Source organism: Psammomys obesus, unplaced genomic scaffold, assembly GCF_907164565.1.
Source record: "Psammomys obesus unplaced genomic scaffold, mPsaObe1.curated_primary_1811, whole genome shotgun sequence".
NCBI classification, from domain to species: Eukaryota; Metazoa; Chordata; class Mammalia; order Rodentia; family Muridae; genus Psammomys; species Psammomys obesus.
Window position 1 is genome coordinate 23550702 of NW_026591086.1, and position 22729 is coordinate 23573430.

The window sequence follows — 22729 nt, forward strand, 5'->3', positions numbered from 1 at the left end:
TGACACACATAAGCTCATCAAAATCTAAGAGAAAATACAAACTTATGTGCACTGAAAAAAATCCACACCTGGGGAAAAAATGTTTAAACACGCATGTTATTAATATTCAGTTTTGAGCAAGCCTGTATATCTGCAGAATCACACGATTAACAGAATTTACTCTTACAAACTCAATCTTGCAAAATAACAGATTGGTAAAAACTAAGGTACAAAATTTGTGCTAAAAATGCCAAGATATGTTTACAAACATCTTTTTTTTAATACCAAACATTAGGTAGAAAACACTAAAATAGAAAATGTTTCACTATGTGTTGGTTAACTGTCACTTATCTGAAACATTCTGTAGAACTTAGAATTCTCTTACCAGGCTTTTGGAGTTTTTGCGTATATAAAGTGCGGTTTCATGGGGATGATCAACTCCATATACAAAATTCCTTTCCATTTCTTACACCTCTCACACACACATGAGAAACAATAAGGAGACTCAGAGTTGCTAAAGCAAAGCAACTGATTTTACAACTTTGCAAGGTCAGGCACCAGCTTAGAGAATAGTGCTGGTGGCGGGGTGCACCGATTTGGTTAAGGCTGGAGTGCAGTGGTGGAATGGTTTTTATATACTAAATCACATTTCTTTGCCCCCAGAATCCCTCCCTGAGAGTTCTTCAGAGAAGTAAAACCTTTCCACTGTCTAGTAGTACCTCCTTCCTCAATTTACACTCCTATTAGTTCAAGATGCAAATGTAGATTCTCTCCTTTTCTGATATGTAAGCTGTGTCTCATAGAAGGCAGTCTGTGACATTTCAACACTGGGGTGAACTGAGATCACCTAGACAAGCAGGCCTCAGTGACTCATGTGATCTGTGATTCTCTGACGAGCTGTAACCATATAGCATATGCAAACTAACCGTAATGATTCACTTACACAAACCCAAGGTAATTATGGTGGTTTCAGTGTGTGTGATTTCACTGAAATGTGTTACATGAGCTTTGTTGTGAATTGTGCCTTCTCGTGGTGTTATGTTAGTGTTCAACAGGTTTGAATTTTGCATTATTATGGATCAAAGATTCTTAGATAGCAGAGGCTCAGTTTGTACTGTTATTTCAAATACAGAATTTAAAAGAGAAAAAAAAAGATAGTGAAAAACACACTTTAAAGTTTGGTATATCTGTGATCTCAGCACTCACGAGGCTGAGGTGGGAGAATAATAAATCAAAAGCCAGATTTGGCTATGTAGTCAGTAAGTCTCAAAAATCTAAACAGTAAACCAAACCCAAACAGTATACAAAACAAACCCAAATCACCACTCTTGCAAGCTGAAGAAGGCACGAGCTTTAAAAAATTAAAATAGAGGGTACATTAAGAATATTAATAAAATGGTCATTCAAATAACTTACTGCTCAGGAGATCCAGGAGAAAAGGCACTTTCTTTTAAAAGACACTTAAAACAACTTGCTCCATTAATAATGCTGGTAAAAACAGGTTTCTGGTAACAGAGTGGTTTATAATATACATGAGAGAGGGAGCTGAAGCCTTAATTTCATCTCTACAAAGTAAACATTGGCTTCTATCCCATGACTGTTGTGATTAGTTAAGTGCAAAACCATATGTAAATATCAGAAGTACAGCACCTGCCCAATAAACTAAGGGCTTAATAAATGCTGGCTATTATAATATCTTTTTTCATGTTTTTCTATAAAATCTCTTCAAATGTGCAAGTAAATAAAAAAATTAAAACCAAGAGAAAAATGATACTAAGCTCTAAATTCTACCTGAAAGTTTTAAAATAAGATAATTTATTACTGAGTGAAGGTATACTTTGAAATCAGTTTTGTTTCCTCAGAAAAGAAAACCACTTGGAGAATGTAACTGAATGATCATTACGCACCCTGGCCAAGATGTGAGGTTTATCTTGATCTTTACTGTACATACAAGTGGAACATTGCTTTTGGATTTCAATATAAACTTCCCATTCCCAAGCTGATTTTCTGAAATAGTTAATTGTTGTACACTCAAGTCCCTTTGTCAGTGATCTTGAACTGTGAAAGTAATTCAATGTTAAACTCATAAAACATAGTCTCCAAGGTCTGGGTTTAAGTGCTCAGAGTGATTTGGTTCCTAACAATGGAGTCTAACTTAATTTAAAAACTCCTTTGTACTGGACAGTCCTTGAAGTTCTGAGGGACAATCTTATCCACAATTCTGCCCAGAAAAGCAGGCAAGAGCCTTTGTATATGTAATATACTTATACCACATAACGACCACCACAGCAAGGACTTGTACAACCCTTCCCCTGGCCTCACCGACTCCCGACAGTATTGCATCACTGCCACTACCAAAACTGCCAGGACCTTCATCATCATCACCATCACCAACACTTCTCACAACCCCACCATTAATGATGGTTAAGAGTTAGCTGACATCTGGTTTTTAAATTTTCTTCTAACAATTACAAACAAAATGTGATGCATTTTACTGTAAAATTTGTATCTTAAAATCTAGCATTTTTAATTACTTCATATTTTGAGATTACAATATAACTACATAACATTCTCCCTCCCTCTGAAGAAAATTGAGTAGTATTGAAATTACCAATCTTATGTTTGCATATTACATTTTTTCATGTAATATATTCTGATCAGTTTCCTTTCCCTCAAATCCTTCCAGATCCAGCACATCTACCCAACTCCACACCTTCCCTCTCTTTAGAACACAAAATCTGAGCCCAGGAAGTACTGCAGAGACTGATGCACCAATCTAGGACCAAGCATGGAAAGAACCTAGAGCCCCTGCTCAGATGTAGCTCATGGCAGCTCAATCTCCATGTGGATTCCCGAGTAAGGAGAACAGGGGCTGCCTCTACATGAACTTGATTGCCTGCTCTTTGATCACTCACCCCTGGTGATGTGGCCTTAGCAGGCCACAGAGGAAGAGGACTCAGGCAGGCCTGATGAGACTTCATAAGCTATGGCAGATAGCAGAGGAGGAGAACTTCCCTTTCAGTGGACAAGGAGAAGAGGTTAGGGGGGGAAGAGTGGGAGAAGGTGAAACTGGGAGGAGTTGAGGGAGAGGGCTTCATTCGGGATATATAATGAATAAATTATAAAAGAGATAAAATAAAATAAAAAGAAAACAACTACTAACTACAGCAGCTGTTCTTAACTTGTGGGTCATGGGTTAAGACCTCCCAAAGAGGTCACATATCAGATATCCTGCATTATAATTTGCATTATAATTCACAACGGTAGCAAAATTACTTATGAAATAGCAACAAAATAATTTGATGGCTGGGGTCACCACAACATGAGGAATTATTAAAGGGTGGTAGCATTAGGAAGGTTGAGAACCACTGAACTAAAGCTTCTACTAAACTGAGTTGATTATGTGCTTGCAAGTTGGAAATACCTCCCTTTCTTTTCATCTGCCTATACATGAAGAATATGGCTGTTATTGTTTCTCATTCATCTAACTAACATTTGTCATTACCTAGATGTGAGTGTGGGCACACCATTGCCTCTTCCTCAAGGAACCATTCAGCTCTCCCCTCAAGATAATGTAATAAATTACCTCATGTAGGTAATTACATAGCTGATTGGTTCACCTAACTTGGAACATTTTACATATACTATAATGTAATATAATAATAATAATAATATAATAATATATAATACATATATAATTACACATTACATATTATATATTACATAATATTACATATTATATATGTATAATTTTTTTTGTATGGCTCTATAGAAACCTTGTGAAAAACTCTTTAGGCTGTGCCATTTAATGAAAGATGAGGAAAAGGATGACTAGTGTGTAACCATTCAACTCTGAGAATAGTTATAGGCTCATTACCTGGTTGTTAAAGGAAACAGAAAAATCCCAGTTTGTTCCATTTGCACAGTGCAACTGAATCTCGGTAGGTGCTGAGAGTCCCTTTAGCTTTTCTAAGAGGAGGATATGTTTCACCTGCTGCCTTGTGAGTGTAAATGAGATATGTGAGGAAAAGATGGTGCTGGTGAGTACCTTGCAGTGGGTGAGAATAAGTTCACAGAAAGAACATTCTGAAGATCAGTGACATTAGAGACATAACAGTTCAGGTCTTAATGCATAAATATATAATTGAACACATAAACTTGGCTATACATTATAAGCAATTGGTTATGGACACACCAGATTGCTGACGGTAATTTTTAAATTAAAACAATGGCTCTAGCTTTCTAATACTCACAGACATGATGCTGGACTTGAATATCCAGTGAACATAAGAGAGATGTCAGCGAGAATGTCAACAGCAACAAAAGCGCAGGGTCCTGTATTGGTGAACGCTTGGTACTACAAGAAAAGCCCTCCCATGTGGAATGCTCATCAGTCCCTTCCCAAGTAGGTAGTATTATCATGTGTACCTTGCAAACAAGAAACTGAACTTTAGATTGCTTAAATCATTAAAAAAAGAAAAACAAAATAAAAATATGGCCAAAGTGAAGGTAGTTGAATATGGACTTGAAGCCTAGCCTGTGATGTCACTGTTTTCCTCAACACATATAATGAATAGGTCTGACAGATCTATTGTGGAATGAATTTTTTCAAAGAATTCTACTTCAAAAGTGATTATCAACCAAGGCAGACCCATGTCTTTGGCAGTACACATTATTCAATCAGCTCGCCTTTACAGTACTTTTGTGACTACAGTGACAGATGTAAGTATATGTATATGTATATATATATTTATACATATTTAAATACACATATATTACTAAATAGTAAAATATTCTCCTTTAATTTTTATTTAAGTTTCATATACCACAGCAACTATCATAATAGAAACCCAGATTAGTAGAGAATAAAATATGGACCTGCAAACTTCAAGACACTGAAAAAATATATTAAAAATATCTTCTCTGGGCTGAAGCAATAGTTCAGCAGTTAAAAACACTTGTGGCTCTTTCAGAGGACACAGATTTGGTTCTCAGAACCTACACGGGGCATCTGAAATTTGCTTTTAGCCCCAGTTCCAGAATACGTGATGTTCTCTCTACTGGCCTACACAGATTACACTCATGCACGCGCACACATACACACTCACAATCTGGATTATAAAACTTTAAATAAAAGCATTGACAAGCTTGAAAAAAAAAAGTTGAACTTAGTTATATCCATACTGAGCTTACCAGTGGGTAGCTCTGTCTCCATATGGGTTCCCTAGTAAGGGGATCAGGGGCTGTCTCTGACATGGACTTGGTTGCCTGCTCTTTGATCACCTCTGCCTGGTGAGGTGGCTTTACTAAGCCACAGAGAAAGAGGATTCAGACAGTCCTGATGACACCTCATAAGTTGGAGTCAGATGGAAGGGGAGGAAATCCTTCCCTATCAGTGGGCTAGGGGAGAGGAAGAGGGGGAAGAAGGAGGTAGCTATAGCTGGGAATGAATTGTAATTAATAATATAATAATAATGATAATAATAAATTCCTGTCAGTGTTAAATGTTAAAATCTTACTAGTTTATTTTTATTTACATGGAAATTTTGCATGAATGTATGTTTGTGCACGATGTGTGGCCTGGTGCAAGTGCAGGCCAGAAGAGTGTGTCAAATCCTATGGGACTAGAGTTAGAAATGGTTATGAGCTGACATATGTGTGCCAAGCAATGAATGAAGGGACATTAGAAGAGCAACCAGTGCTCTTAATTCCTGAGCCATCTTTCCAATCCTACATTTTTAATTTTAAACATATAAATATCTACACATAATGATCAGAAAATCATGCTTGCTAACCCCATGCCTGCTACTAGATTACAGATGATTACACAATAACTAAAAATGATTATTCTTTTAACCATACCAAACACTAGTTGACTTTTATACAACGACAACACTGCCACCATTGATTTAGTGGCAAAGAAGAGAACTCTAGTACAGGAAAATGAACATTTGAAAGTGATGAGCCTTGGAATTAATCACCTACCCTGAACCCAACCAGCCAGCCAGCCATGGTGGACCATGCCTGAATCCAGCACTGAGTACAAACTCAAGTGTCATCAGCTATACTGAAGTTTCTATTTTGGATATCTCCACAAAGAACAATAAAAGTCTAAGAATAGGCAGACAGAAAGAAAAATGAAAGCTTCCCGAATCAGCTCATAGCAGAACTACCCAGTATAGCCTTTTCAGATTAATTCATTTCCAGATTTACAAGAGTTTTTCATGGTTGGTTTACTTATCCAGTTTTGCAGGTAAGGACACAGTGCTAAAAGTCCAGCACCATATTTTGGGTTACCTCTGTGATAACATGTCGCCTCCAGTTAGTAAAAAAGACATGCTTATGCTTAACTTTCTCCTTTCAAAAGGACTACCACAGAACACAAATACCAAAATAAGGTCCTAATCATTTAGAGAAGGTGCCATGGAAAGGGCCTGAAATTACCAGGCTATGGTTTTCTTGTTCTAAAATGTTCCTGAATAGCTAAAAAAGATAATCAGATGTTAAGCACTTCACAGTCCATTCACATTTTCAGAAATAGTGATGATGTTTCATTTAAGGCAAACCACTGTAAATTACAAACTACAAAATGTTACTGGCCTAAATAAAACATATTCTCTAATCCCATTCAGAGCTCCTGAATATGAAGGGCCTAATGAATTCGAATAATGTGCCTATTAAGGTATTAGACAGGAAGGATACTACCAAAAAGAAAGCTTCTCAAGCCACAGTGTAATGTCTTCTAATAACACATCTTAGAAAAAACACTAATAAAATACATGTACTACCCAATAGGTGTAATTGAGACAGCTTCAATGGTAGGGTTTTGAAAAGGGCAAGGGAGAGCAAAACCATTAAAATGAAGAAGAAAAAGTAATCATTATTTGCTAAATTATTTTGGGAGGCTGTATTCCAGGAGTAATATTTTGAGCTGGTTTCTAATCATCACAAAGATTACAAAACAACTTTCTGTGTATTTTAGTAAGGCTTGTGTAAGAAGCAATAGCTGCTTCCCATTTGGGTATTTTAATGACGATGTCAGCTATAAGTTTTCCCCCCTGCACTAATTCACTGATAACTTAAAAGAAAATGTATTCAGAATAGAACCCGGAAATAAGCAGAAGTAATGACGACTGATGGTCTATTTCTTTCCTTGACATTTAGCTCACAGTCTGCCTCTGATAAGAAAATGCATCATTCTAAAAAGCACACACTTCCCTTTAGCATAAAAATCAGGAGACTGCCCTTTTTCTTGTGACATAGCACACAATGGTTTCTTTTCAGAATATTTTTTCCCCTTGAAATGAAGCCATAAAGTAAGGTGCCTTCCTTGAAAAACAGTGTATTAGTGAAGTAGTACAAATGTGCTCAGGTGATCTGAATTGCATTAAAGCATATGAAATAAAGAGCTGCATTTGTACTTTGAGAAGATAGCTATCAAACAAAATCCTTACTCTTAGTTCTGTTCTCTACCTCCAGGTAGTTTTAGCTAACAAATAAAGCACTGTGATTTAATGAAGGATTAACATAGCCCATGCCATGTTTCTGGGCAACACAGTGAAATAAATGAAGCTTGCCACTGGCGGCTGTTGTTTCCAGTGACTGCACTGCAGGCCTCGTGGCTTGTGCACTCAGGCCAGCCCTTTCATGTGATATGTTTTTTTTTTTTTTTTTGGTCTTTAAAGAGCCATGCCTTTTGGGTCATCTAGCCTTGTTTTTACCCAGTAAAGTAAAAAATGACAGATGGTGGCACTCCAGTAACCAACACGAACCTGGAGGCAGCTTAAAAATTGGAGGTTGAAGAATTATGACAGTGTTGTGGTTTAAATGTTTGCCCCCAAATTTATGTGTTGAGCACTTAGTCTCAGTGTGATGGGAGTGAGAGGTCCGCTACTTATGACGGTGGAAGTGTATTCCCTTACTTAGGGAATACCTAAGTGTATTCCCTTGCTTAGGGAATATCCTTAGGGAATACCCTTACTGTGGAAGTGTGCTGGCTGTAAGTTAGACATCGTCTTTTGGGAGTGCTGCCTTGACCATAGAAGGCCCTTGTCTGGACCTATACATCTTGACTTTAGGCTCTCATCCCACAGAAATATGAGCAACAGAATTTTGGTCCATATTAATCACTCACTTTGTGGTATTCCACTATGGTATCTTAAAATGGTTTACAACAGCAAAGTGTGTGTGTGTGTGTGTTTGTGTGTGTGTGTGTGTGTGTGTGTGTATGTATGGGTAAACACTGTATAATCTTATCATAAATATTAGGATTGACTGCCTCTGAATTTCTCTACTGAAGAAAAGAATATAAACGTGATGTGAGCTATCTCTTATACACCTTTGAACCTGAATTCTAAGCAATATATATTTTTATAGGAGAGTGTAAATTGGAAGATCAGAAACCAAAAGAGAACGGACTTTCCCCTAGATTTCTTTTTGAAAATTTAAACTCCAATCTGTATTTAATATTCATAAATCAAATTCCAACAAAGTTTAAAAAGTACAGTTCATTATAGCCCAAGTGTCTAGTTGAGTGTTCAGCATGTGGCTTGTGCTTGCAAATGCTGTGTGGGTAAATGCAACACACCACCACTGCAAAGAGCTTGTCTCTGTGTGCTTGACAGTTACTTACAAAACTAAATGTGTGAGGACAATTCTAGGGAATAACATTAGAATTTCTGAAGAGACGAATTATAAACCATTTACCTATCTTTCCTGTACCTCGTTTTCCTTTGCAAGTGAGTAACATACGCAACATTCCTCAAGTGACAGTTAAATTATCTAGGTAGTGTATTATTCTACTTTCTGTGATAAGTTAGGAGATATTTGGGACCAGGTCTTCAAAATTTTATTGGCCCACTCTTTGTACCCTGAACATCCACAGAGCATCATATAGGCTAAGGGTGCTCATGGTGGATCACTTCACTAATGGCATTACATGTATAGGAACATGAGAGAAGGGAAGGGAGAGGGAGAAAGACAATGGGGCAAGAGGAAGGGAGAGGGATGGAGACACCACATCTCCCGTACATGGACCTCTGGGGCATAAGCTAAATCCAAACCACAGCACATAGGGCACTATAGAATTATACACTGTGGCAAGTTACCCTTAATTTCTCGATTCTTTTTATGTAATACTGTACTAAGTTAGCAGTTTAGAAGAATATACCTTACTACATGCCCACCTAACTTAAATATTCATACTGAAAACTTCTGCTAAAATTTTGTGTATGTTACACAAACCAACAACTTTGGTTTTTGTTTTCCATATTCACTATACCACAGTTTTGTTATATTAAAACCACAAACTTTTTCCAAAAGGGATTGTTAATAATTATAACAAACTTATGTGAAAATTTAATTAGAATAGCGCAAATAGAATTTGCAAGTGAGGCCTTTTTACTAGATAAATGTATGGAACTTTGAAAAGATTGATAGGAACATGTAACTTACTTTGTCAGTTTCATTTTTCACATCTTGGTAATAAATGTTATTTTGATAAATAAAGATGATTTTTATTGTGTTTATTGTGCTGTGACTTTTATACAATAACGATTCCTCAAGTAATATGAGAAGTACTCAAGCTGTTAATTCATGCTTCTTTTAGAGTTATTTGTCAACATCTGTATATCTGTATGAGAAATAGGTAAATTGATGATGTGGGTTTACTCATGTTTTATGCAAGCAAATCTCAGAAGGGGAAAATCGGTGTAAATACATTATAAATACTCCTGGAATGCCACTAATTCTTTCTCATTTTCCCAAGGAACCTTTTACTTTAAAGCTATCTTACAAAATGATGATGATGATATTGGGAAAGAAGTACTAGATCTTGTGGTGGATTTGAGTATGCCTCTGTTGGTTGTTAATACTGTAGTGTCAACAGGTGAAAAGGCATTCCAGTTCTAGTGGGTGGCTTGCTTGTGTGTACAGGATCAGAGCAGAGAGACTCAAGGTAGATATAAGGAGTTCTGACATTAGCACCATGAAAGTGATGGCCATGAAGGAACAACTGCTGTGCTTTTAGTAGATGGGCTCTATATGACAGCAAAAGTAATGGAAACTTTCTGTCTTAAAATCAAGTTACACTCCATGCAGAAACTTTTATAGCTGATTCAAAATTGCTCCTATAACTATGTTCATAAGACATCTATTACCCCTGTCAAAAGTTCTGCATCCAAAATCCTTTGGAACTCAAAGCTAGAAAATAGCTTGTCATTCATCAAGAATTGATAAGTGTCTATACAGAAGGATAATGATCTAACTTGAAGGTCCTCAGGAAACATTTCACAACACAACACAACACAACAAAACATTTCTGAGGTCCTAATGACATGTGCCTCCTTAAATTTTCCCTCCCCCTGGGTTCAGAAGAATTAATAAAAATTCATCACTATTTGTGTGAACATGATAATATATCCTGGTTATGATAGACAGACACTCAAATATCCAATTGAAACTCACTACAGTAGTAGATGGAACATACATACTACTACAGTAGTAGATGGAACACCAAAACTCGCTTGCAGTTTGGATGTGATTTTATTGAAGTCTCCAAACTGCTCCAGAGTGGAGAAGCTAACAGTGAAGCAGAGACTATGGTTTTGCTGATTGGTGCTTGCAAGTGTTTTTCTCTGTCACAGTATCAACAGAGTACCTGATATGGGCTACTAGCTTTGTGAGGACACTAATAAAGGGAGACAGTGGTAAGCGATACTGGTATGTGCTGTTACAGGTACTCATAGCCCTGTAGTTAGCTGTAGCAACAGCAGATTTCTCATTATGAAGACTTCATGTCAAGGGATAGGGCTGCAATTTTGGCAAGCAGATGGGCAATTTAGCTATTTTTCTATAGCAGAAGAGGATGCAATGACTTTGCTGGCTTATATTACAGCTTTGGCTATAGCTCATAAAAATTTAATCTCACTGCTAGCCTTACAATTATAATGTAATATATTTAATACATCCATATAAATTTCTCTGTTTATCCTACATTTTCGTCTATGCAGCAGAACTGTGACCTATGCAATATATCAGCACATATGCACATCTCTAAGAAATAAATTTTATGTTTCTCATTGGAGAGGAGGGGCCAATGCAGATTCTAAGAGCTACAGGGAAGGGTATACCAGAGTGTTTAGGGAGTAGGAACACGATTGTTCATGCTAGCTGTCAACTACATCAGACAGAAACACGTGGGAGATTAGTAAAGAACACTACTGGGTGTATGTATGAGAGAATTGCCAGAGACACTGAGATCAACGGATTAATTTTTTGATGGGTTGATAATATGAAGGCATTGGGAGAGCCTTTTGGAGGCAGAGTCTTTGGAGGAAAGAGGTCAGAGGCATGTTCTTACCTTTCTTGTATGTCCTTCCCTACTCTTCCAGCTGCCATCTACCACTGAGAAGTGAAACACAGCTTTAATATGTCCCCTCAGCCATAATGTCCTTCCCAAGCAATGGGGCCAGTGACTGCATTGGTATCTGTGAAGCTATGAGCAAAATAAACCTTTCCTTGTTTATTCCAGAAATCCTGCCAACTCAGCAAAGCCACCCAACTCAGCGGGCTACCTCAGCTGTCTCTGCCTGCGAATGAACATGTGTCTTTGATGACATTAGAATATATTTCAGGGCTAAAAGCGTCCCTCATTAAACATAACCTCTCAAGTATCCATATTCTTAGATTTGGTACTTCCAAAATAGCATTTAATATTTAAACTCCACATACCAATGGCCTGAGCTCTGAAAGAATTAACCCACAGAGAGTTGGTAAGACCTGTCCCAGCAGCTGCAGACTCTCTGATTATCAGGTTTGTGAAGTGTGCTACATTCACTCCTGCCAGCAAGCCAACTAACTTGCCACAAAATATCACGCCCTTAGTTAATATGGAAACTGAAGCTATTCAGTGCGTGTCCATGTCCGAATGGCATGTGTAGGTACTGTGAAATTTTCACACCAACACTCACTCATTTGAAATATTCACACATAGAAATAAAAGATATTTCTGTTTGGGGATTATGTACTATCTAAATCTTTTTTTTTTTTTTTAACTTTGCTTCACCAGAAAACATTGGCATTTCTGTGTATCTATAGATTGGTATCTATAAGTCTTTCAGACCTCCATGATACTCCATAAGGTTGACTGGCAAGCTAGGGTTGTACTGCCAGATTTAGCAAAAATAAAACAAAAGGGAAAATGAAGTGACTGAAGTTTGAATCTCAGATAAAAAACACATTACTTTGTTAATTTAGTTATCTTCAGATGTGATACATTTACCCTAAAAGTAATTCATTGATTTTGGAAAACGTAACTCCAGCAGTGTCCTTCATTCTATGTGGTAGCAGAGTCTTCAGATGTGATGGTATGGTACAGTGGATAGTCAGCTCCCATTTCAGAGCCTCATGCTAATGGGTTAAAGATAGCGAAATTCACACAGAAGGAACATGTTTAGTGGGTGGGCAATCAAAAGTACACAAGCACTTGCTTGGCCTTAGAATCACATTGCTCGTTGGGTTTATTTCTTTGAACACAGATTCAAGTACAGACTTGTCAATTTTTGGCACTCTATAACCAACTCTGCTTCTTTCTGCCCTGGGGCCACCAGGCACACGGAAAAAAAGTCACAGTACTGAATCTTAAATTTCTACTTTATCCTTTTCATATACACAATTCATTTAAAACCCCTTTTAAGTGGGTCATAAGTTACCAAAAGATCAGGCCTTGAGTTGTTAAAGCCACCAAAAGTCACACTTGTGGCTGTCGAATTGGTTTTGCATCTCTGGGGACCAGGAGCATTGGTGGCATTGGCTTTAATATTTAACTTTAAGCTAAGGATTTGGCTCTATGTGTTTAGAGCAAGAGCATAGCTTACACTGTTGATGCTGTGATGAATGAATGCCCCAAAGCAGTCAAAGCTATTGTAGGCTTTCAACTTTTATTTACCAAAGCATGTACACTGTAACACACAGGGAGAGTAGTACCAAGCAATTTAATGTTTTTTATTCGTTAAAGGAATTCTTCTGCTAAAGTGTGCAAAGTGAAAATGTGGCTAAGCTTTGAAATATAATACAGTACTGAAAGCAAAATAATCTGTAGCATAGCTATGATTTGCTCAAGTCTGGAGAGAGAACATGAAAAATTCTCAGACTGGCAATTTGCTGACTAGGAAACCACTGTATTTTCAAAGAGCCTAATATGGCAGTTGTTTTTCATAGGCAAGGAAAAGCTAAAGAAGACAGAGTCTGCAGCTATTCGGCACAGCTTGGCAAAACCTAGCTGCTAGTTTCTTTTTATATGTTTCCATATGGGACTTATCAACAAGAAGAAATGAGCAGAAGCAAGAGGGAAGGTCCGGACTGGCGTGCATTAGCTGCTTGTCAGCTATGGGTTTCCTAATGAATTGCCCTGCTGCTCTGCATCTCAGTGATTATAATACAACAGCTTTCATTAGTCACTGCAAATAGGACTTAGTGCCACCTTATTTACATTCTATTGCAAATAATTAGCATTTCATATTAGAAACATCCAAGGCACTTCTGAACTCACAGGAAGACTATTTGACACCATCCAATACACAATTCCACATTCTATGCCTTTTAGTTACAACAGTGTCACCAATGAGTTCTACTATGGCTTAAATTCCTGCCAATGTTGGAACCAGAGATATGAAAATGCTGCAGTAATTAGACTTCTCAAGCCTGACTGCCCTAGTGGTAGAACTGTCATAGATAGGGAGGAACTGATATTCAAAGTTTCTAATAGCTCAAACCTCTACAATTATTGCTAGAACTTGAATGCTACCATTTTAAATAGCAGAAAGCAACTTGAGGAAAAAGCTTTACTACAAAAGTAAAAAGAAAAACAGCATCATCTCCTTTGATGACTGATGTCTTTTTTTTTCTGCCAAAACTTTACAATTGGTTACAAAGATTTAAACTTGATGATTAGCTTGGTAAGAACTCTTGAAAACAGTCTATATTTAACAAATTGTAAACTCTATTCTTTCAGATAAGTTAGAATTTCACATTACATGAGTATTATTGTTGAATATGTATATTCAATATATAGATTTATACATATATATACATATATATATATCAAAACTTACTGAAAGCATTTGGTACAAAAATAGCTATTCCCATTTTTAGATAAGTAATGCATATGAAACCATATATGTGTAGACATTTATAATTTTTTAATAAAAGGAAAAGTTTATCATATTGCACGAAGCAGCAAGCTGGGTAAAAAGGGTGTTGCCAATAGCTCACATTTGCAGTTCTTTAATATGTTAAGTGATGCTTTCTCTTACATGTACCTATAATAAATCAGGAAGTCATTGAATCAAATAATTCTGAATTGTGTGAATGGACCGCAGGGATAAAATTAGTCACTGCGACTCTAACAAGTCTGGGAAGGGTTTCACCAGCCCTATGCAATGGCCGGGTCCATACATGTGCTCTTATTATCCTGACCTTTCCCTCTCTAGGCTTCATACTGTGACCAGTTTCTTACCCACCCCAGGCCTTTCATAAGATGCCTAAGCCACTAGGCTCAGTTAAGTAGTTTTCATATTCCATTTACATGCCTTTCTTTTTATGTGGATCCATTGTGAAACTCGTTCCTCCCAGACTAGCCACATAAAGGCTCGGATGCCTGACCTACAGACACTTCATTTACAAGAGGGTTGACATGTTAAGACTCTTCCTGTCGTGATGTTTTAATTTCTAATTAGTAGTTGAACTTCTCACTCAATGTTTAAAAGAAATAGGCAAATGGTGTTAAAATTCAATAGAATAAGAAAAATTAACCTTAGGAACAAGACAGCACATACTAACATTAAAAATAAAAGTGTTTAAGACTTTGGCTAAGAGCTCCCAGTGAATGGAATAGAGATGAGAGGTTAGAAATCAATGATGATAATAGAAAGTACTCAGTTACAAAGTTCTTTCATATGTTATCTTTTCTATAAAGAGATTAAAGAACTTCAAAGAAACTCACACAGTCTCTTCTACACTAAATGTTTTGTTCCTTTCCATATTTCTCAACGGGGGCAGTGAATTAGTTCTGTCTGAAGAAGCCTCTTCAAAAACAAAGCAAACGTCTATTGAATTTTGCAAGTTCATTGTGAGCTGCAGTAACAAAGAGGGTATTTACTCTGCCCTGGCCACAGCTGGTGCTCAGTCCAGGCCAGGGTAACTGAGAGGGTGCACGTGGATGCTCAGGAGGCTGATATAGTAATCAGGTCCAATATCTATAAAGCCAGATAGAGAGAAACAGACATCTAAGGAAGATATCCAAGCAAGAAGACTTTAAAACTTAGGGCTCATCCAGTGGTACTCTTTCCCACATAAACTCTAAAACAAGCCAGAACTTTTGGACAGCCAAGTAGTTATCCTGATTACCATTGAGCTTTCTTTCTCAAGTAAAGAAGGACAGGCTTGCGGGTTTGAGTTTTCATCTCTGCTATTTAACTTTAGGCAAACCCACCCATCTGCAATTCACCTTACTAGACATGCCTGACAGTCTGGGCATCATGAAGAAAATGAAAGAGAAGTGATTTCAAACATTCTCTTAGTTTCTTGTTGTTGTAACAGGTACTGAAATATTGTAAGGTTGAATCCTCCCCAATGGTTACCTTACTTTACTTCCAAATTTCTTTACCTTTTTGCTTCTTCAATTTTCCATCTGAATTTTAGAATTAGGATTAGTGTTTATGTTTCTATGTAGGTAATTTATTAAAAGAAACATAATATTGACTGGCATCTATATGAACTAATACTTAAAGACCTCTTACAAAAGAAAAAAAAAAGGTCTTGGTTTCCACAGTATAGTGGTTATCATTTCACAAATAATAAAAAAAAGGAAATTGATTCGGTCACAGAAGACAAAGTATAAAAGGTGAAACATTCGATTGGGATGAAATGTGAAGATACCCTATGTGGGCGTCATAATTTCGTTGGCTGGACTTGGACTAAATGAAACAGAACTTGGTGTACGGCCAGTGTTCATCTTTCCTTGCTTTCTGACGGTGGACACAATGTGACCAGCTGCCTCCTGCTGCCATGACTTCCCCATCATCACAGACTATATAAAATAGGAACCAAAGTAAACCTTTTCACCTCACGCCCCCAAAAGGAGAATGACTGGAACATTGACTCTGAATTGGAACTGTGTGTTCAAAATTGGAGCATAAATGAAACTGTTAATTTTCAATGTCTGTTTTGAGATAGAGTCCCATGTAACTCAGGTGGCTTTGAACTGGTAGCAGAGGTAGGCTTTGAACTCCAGATTATCCTGCCTTTGTCTCACAAGTAGTGGGATTACAGTTTTGTGTTACAATATGAAGATTTATTTAGCTTTTAAACCATAAATATGTGTTATCTGTTAATGAATTATAAAAGATCATATTGAATTGGAATAAGGCAAAAATGAATAAATGCTAGTAATTGTGTCATGGGAAAGTTATTATATGAGGTATTGTAAAAACTGGTGAATACAGTAAAATATACTTAATTATACCAATTTTATAATAGGGAAGGAAAAAAACCCAATGTACTTACTGGAGATATAATTTTCAGTATTTGTAGAAGAGGGTTTATGTCTGGAAATAAAAGGCCAGAAAATGGTTTCACAAAGGTTAGCTTATTTTGGGAAGTGGACCCTCTGTAGAAGGACTGTAAGACGGTGGGTAAGCCTTCTAGTTCTGGGGAGATAGAATTCCAGAATGACTTCACCAATTACAAGATGCTCAGGATGAACATGTGAAATACAGCAGAAGAGTATGGTCACGATACGAATGTGGTGAGGAGTTATCAGCACTCCCTGTAGGGTCTTGGCTTTGAAAGTTCCATTAATGCAATCAGGGAGTCTTATTTATTGCCAGTGAACTGGCTCAAAAAAAAAAAAAAAAAAAAAAAAAAAAAAACACATGCAGGACTCAGAATGAGCAAGACTATGTAAAATCCAGTCAGTTACTTAGAACACTCATATTAGCTGCTTTGAGAATGTATATCATCTCTTTCTGGTATGTTTAAGATTATGGTAATGGAGGAGGTAGAGGGCTAAGAATTGGAAGAGTTCCTGGAAGACCAGGAAGAGTTTTAATACACAATGAACCAATAATTGAATACATTCGAAGAGGATGACATGATAGCACTTACTAGGATGGGCCTTGGCAATTGTGTCTGTGTTAGGTGGTACTTGATTTACTATGGAAAATAATTTACCATGAAGAGTAAGCAAGTGGTAATTGAGTCCATTGGCTGTGGTTATGCTTCCAAACAGGAGATTTACACACCAATACATATCCAACATACATATACAAATGGGTAGAATATGTCAATTTCAAACTGCTGATTCCTTGTTACACACCAGATATTGCCACTGGAGGAAACTGGGTCTGTGGGCTCTCTCTCAGGAAGTTTTGTAGCTTCCTCTAAATATAATTATTTAATAATTGAAAGTAAAAAGTTAAAACTATACTTAATACCATGAATCTAAAAATAATGCAGATGGATTGTAGAGTTAAATATAGTCATAAAAAATGAAAGGACAAGTGTTAGTTCAGAGGAAAATTCTGTTGGGCTCTTGAGAAGTGTTATATGGTTTTTTTGGTCCTAGTACTTTTAGAAGAAACAAATGTGGTGTTTTACAGAGAAATATCCACTCAATTTTTATAGAAAATGGAAAAATGGCACCACAGGCATCATGTGGCTGTAGGGAACAGCAAGCCCACTCTCCCAACACAGCATGTGTCCTCAGGGTCTCTTGGACCCTTGTTGGCCAAGCCCATTTCCATTAAGTGCCCAGCCTCCAGCAGTATTCTGTGTTTTAGCCCCACTCTAGCAGTGGGATAACTACGTAACCTCATGTTATAAAATTTTGAAAGTGTTTAAAAATTATAAAGGAAAATGTGATGACTTTGATTATATAAGAGCAAAAGAATAAAAAGAAATGCAATGAACTGGGAAGAGCTAATAGCTTTTAAACTGTTTTTATTATAAAAGGAGAAATTGTAGGGTGGAAAATGCAACAAGGCAGAGTCTGCTATTCTTTCGTTGCTCATACACTCTGCTCCTCTAAGAAAACAATTCATTTTAGAAAAAACCAACAACAGTGTAAATGTAAAACCAGTTAAACATACAATAACGTCAGTATGGAAAGTTTAGCATTGTAGTTGAGAGCATGAGGTCAGCAATATCACCACTGGAATCCGGGACCACTCAGTATCACCTTATTTTTTATACTACAGGACACAATTCGGCACTTAGTAAGCGTTCAACGTTATTAGCAAAAATCCAGACTCCATACCTCAGTTATAAAGATCATGTGGTATGGTCCCAGCTTACAACCCTAAATCCTCTTGTGGCTCCCATGCATTCACCTAACACCAACACTGTCTTAATGGTTCCTTAACAAGCCAAAATCTGTCCTATGTTAAAGCTCTTTTACTTGGGAGACCTTCTTTTTGCACTGTATCTCAAATATCACTACTTAAAAAAGTCTTCTTCTGTTTATTCTATTTTATCAACTCTAAGATATCTTGTGCTTATTGACTTGCTGGTGTGGACTTCACTAGCTGCCCCAAACCAGAAATAGAGGCCTAGCATCTAAAATGGATACTCCTGGGTTCCACAGAATGAACAATGATTGGATGGATTTCACAGTGTTATACGACCATGATCAGGAAGAAACGGACTTTATGTCCAACAGCAAGTAACATTTTGAGCTTAAATGTTTAATTCTGATTAATATCCTATAAAGTTCACAAGAAAATCCAATCATATAATTATATTAAGAAAGAATATTTGGGCTATAAAGACAAGCCACAGCACAACAAAAACTAATGCCATTTTGATAAATATTAAGCAATCTAATTAGACTGCTACCATACCGACTTCTGTATAACGTTTTTGACCTGCAAATTGTACCTCCACACCATGAAGGCAGCTCTGTAATTATACCAATCACCACAGCTAAAATGCTTAGAAACAGAACAAGCCAGTAAATCAACATAAAAGACTTAATTGCCATATTCAAAGATCATATGAGGCTGCTTGTTATCTGCAGTCCAATATGGTTGTTGGGGGTTGAAGGGGGGTGGCGGGGAAGCAGCAAGAAGAATCAAAGTCAGGCTGCTTAGCTTGTTCCCAGCTTACATAAACAAGGTTTATACCTAAAATCCAGGAAGATTTTTTTTTTAATATTTTCCTTGGTTTCACCACCTGAATTTTGAGATTTTTAAAAAACATCTAGGTGTTCATTGCAGATTAACAACATAATCCAGGTGATTATACCATTGAAAATCTTTAAAAATCTTTTATTACAACAAATGATCCACTAGGTTAAACAAAGCCAGACCTTTGTAGGATGTTGAAAGAACTGACTGAGTTAGCGATCTTCAACTCTGATCCTTATTGTTCTGTAAGGTTTGACTTGTTCTGTTTCCTTTCTCTTATTATTTATTTATTTATTTATTTTGAGACAGTGTATGACTTGCACTTTAAATTGGCTTGAACTTACTGCCTGCCTCTGTCTCCTGTGTTGGGATTAAAGGTGTACACCACTACATCCAGCTTATTGTTCTTATACCGTTTTTTTCTTTTAATTTTTGATTTGATTATTACAGTTTATTCTCTTTGTATCCCAGCTGTAGCCCCCTTTCTGGTCCCCTCCCAATCCCACTCTCCCTCTTCTCCTCCCATGTCCCTCCCCCAGTCCCCTGATAGGTGAGGTCCTCCTCCCCTTCCATCTGACCCTAGCCTATCAGGTCTCATCAGGACTGGCTCATTGTCTTTCTGCAACCCAGATGTCCCTCAACTGAGGAATGGATACAGAAATTGTTATACATTTACACAATGGAATATTACTCAGCAATTAAAAACAAGGAAATCATGAAATCTGCAGGCAAATGGTGGGAACTAGAAAAGATCATCCTGAGTGAGGTATCCCAGAAGCAGAAAGACACACATGGTACATACTCACTTAAAGTGGATATTAGACATATAATATAGGATAAACATACTAAAATCTGTACATCTAAAGAAACTAATCAAGAAGGAGGTCCCTGGGTAAGATGATCAATCATAATTCAGAAAGGCAAATGGGATGGACATTGGAAGAGGGGAACAGGACAGAAGCCTACCACAGAGGGCCTCTGAAAGACTCTACCCAGCAAGGTATTGAAGCAGATGCTGAGACTTTGGGCATAGCGAAACTCTGGGCAGAGTACAGGGAATCTTATGAAAGAAGGGGAGACCAGGAGAGAGGAGCTCCACAAGGAGAGCAACAGAACCAAAAAATCTGGGTCCAGGGGTCTTTTTTTGAGACTGATACTCCAACTAAGGACCATGCATGGAGATAACCTAGAACCCCTGCACAGATGTAGCCCATGGCAGCTCAGCCTCCAAGTGAGTTCCCTAGTAAGGGGAACAGGGACTGTCTCTGACATGAACTCAGTGGTTGGCTCTTTGATCACCTCCCTACCAGGCCACAGAGAATGACCTTTAGATTCCTCTGATAGTTAGAATATCTAGTTCTTAGGGCTGTCATTCTAGATGCTAATTTTTCTTCGTATATCATTGCTCATTAAGAAATATTACTGAGTTATAGACAATTTATCCAAATGAGACTATTAAGGAGTTATCTCATTACTAAATATAAAATGTTCATTTCTAAGAGATACTCACAAGAAACAGATGTCTAGCAGGTTTTCTAAAATAAAGTTAAAAATTAATTACTATAAAACTTTCCAAATGAAAATACCCACAGATAGAAAAATTAAAAAGTGTTCTTGAAAAGCTAGTCTGTAACCTTGCCGCATCATTTTACATGTAAAGTTTAAAGCAAAAATAAATAAATAAATAAATAAATAAATAAAAAATCTGTGTTTAGAGACACTGTACACATTAGTCACATGACATGAAGAAATCAAGTCAGTACTAATCAGGAAGCTTCCTCCCTGATGATTAGCTGTACTAGTACTGAAAACTGCTATGCAGGCTGCTGCGTGTGGAGGGCATCAACAGTCTTGCCCAGTGCAATAATGACCAAGTGGGACAAGATCGGCCCGTGGATGGAACACTGGTAAAATATTGTGAGCCGTAATGGACCACTTTCTGGTTGGATTTAAGGTTCTTTCAATAGAAAGAAAGAAACAGGTATTGAAAATATGGCCAAAAACGCATGTTTGGGAGCTCACAGTTCTAGGGGGTAAACCTACTGTTACTAATATAGTGCTGATGGACACAGAATCAAAGTGCCTTTAAATTCTTACCCCTTTATCCACAGAGTAACGCAGTTCTCTGACTTCAAGGAAGGCTCTTTGTGCACTAGATGGAAGCTAACACAAAATATAGCAAATAACTGGTCAGTGTAGAGAGAAGAGAGGAAGGGGAGCTCAGCCAAAAACGGAACATGGGTATCAATCCCCTCCCAAACATTCAGGGACCACCAAAGGAGACAGCGAGGAAACACGGTAAGAATGGGAGAGGTTAGGGAGCATTGTATCCATGAATGCACAGAGGCTGGGACTGCCTGCCTAAGACCAAGGTGGTCTGTATTCCAGCACTGAATGAGAAGGGATTCATGAGCCTTTACTCTTAACTGAGGAACTATAGAGAGCTGATGTATTCTGAAGAAGAGGGGGTCAGTTTTCTTTAGGTATATGGCTCTTAGTAGGTCAACTACACTGCAGTGGGTTGTTCCATACCCACAAATGAAATTTGATAGGTTATTGACTTAAAAAAAAATGAGAAGAAGTTAGGGGGAATGAGACTAGAGAAGTGGGGTGGATCTAGGAGGAGTTAAGGGCGGGAGTTGGGGTGAATATGATCAAAATACATCCGCAACAATCTCAAAGAATAAATAACAATATTTATTTAAAATAATTGAATTTAGATTTCTATAAGAAACTCTTGTAAAGAAAATATATCTAAACATGAAGCAGTTGCTACAGATAAAATAGGAAGAATTTCTAAGTTAAGAGGGTTTATACCACTGGCTCTTGATTTACTTAGAAAATCCCATGCAACTATCACCCAAGTTTCTCTTTAGGATTATTCTCAACAGGTTCAAGTCCTGTTAGTGAAGGCAAACGTCTATTCATGACAAATGGAAGTAAATGAGCACTATATTACTTCCAATCAAGCCCTTCCTCTCACAGTGCTCAAGGAAGTGAGTCCCATTTGGTGTGTGGTTGAGAGAAGATGCAGATCCTTGTCTGACTCCCACCACAATCTCTCTACATTAGAACATCAGCACATAGTTAGTTAGCACAGCAACAAAATTGCTGCCACATCTCCTCCTCCTGCATTGCCCCAAATACTCCTGCACGTCCATCCTGCTAGTACAGTCAGGGATTCGGGGCCATTGACCTGGACTGTAATTCACCATTATAGAGTTGGCAACTCTACACTTTCACTTATTAGTTTCTTATATTTCTCAATAACAAAGCTCAATTTATTTGTAATCTTCAGAGTCAGTAATTAAAGTAACACACAGAGGGTAGCTATGTGATTTCTTTGCTCTGCATAAACTCACATCGCTGTCAAATGGCTCAGCAATGGAAGTAATAAATAATATGTGCTCTTTATAATTAAAGAAGTAACTTATAGATAAGAGAGGGTAGTGGATGAAAGAACTAAGTATGAAAACTGGTCTAACTCAGCAAACACCATCCCAAGACAAGCCACAAAAAAAAAAAAAAAAAAAAAAAAAAAAAAAAAAAAAAAAAAAAAAAAAAAAAAA

The 22729-nt window shown here is 37.3% G+C and overlaps 1 protein-coding gene across 1 annotated transcript in view; it reads right to left on the bottom strand.

Moving 5' to 3' along the window:
• The window catches only part of Diaph3 (diaphanous related formin 3), a 353851-nt gene that overhangs the window by 50734 nt on the left and 280388 nt on the right, over positions 1-22729 (bottom strand). The window lies entirely within an intron of this gene.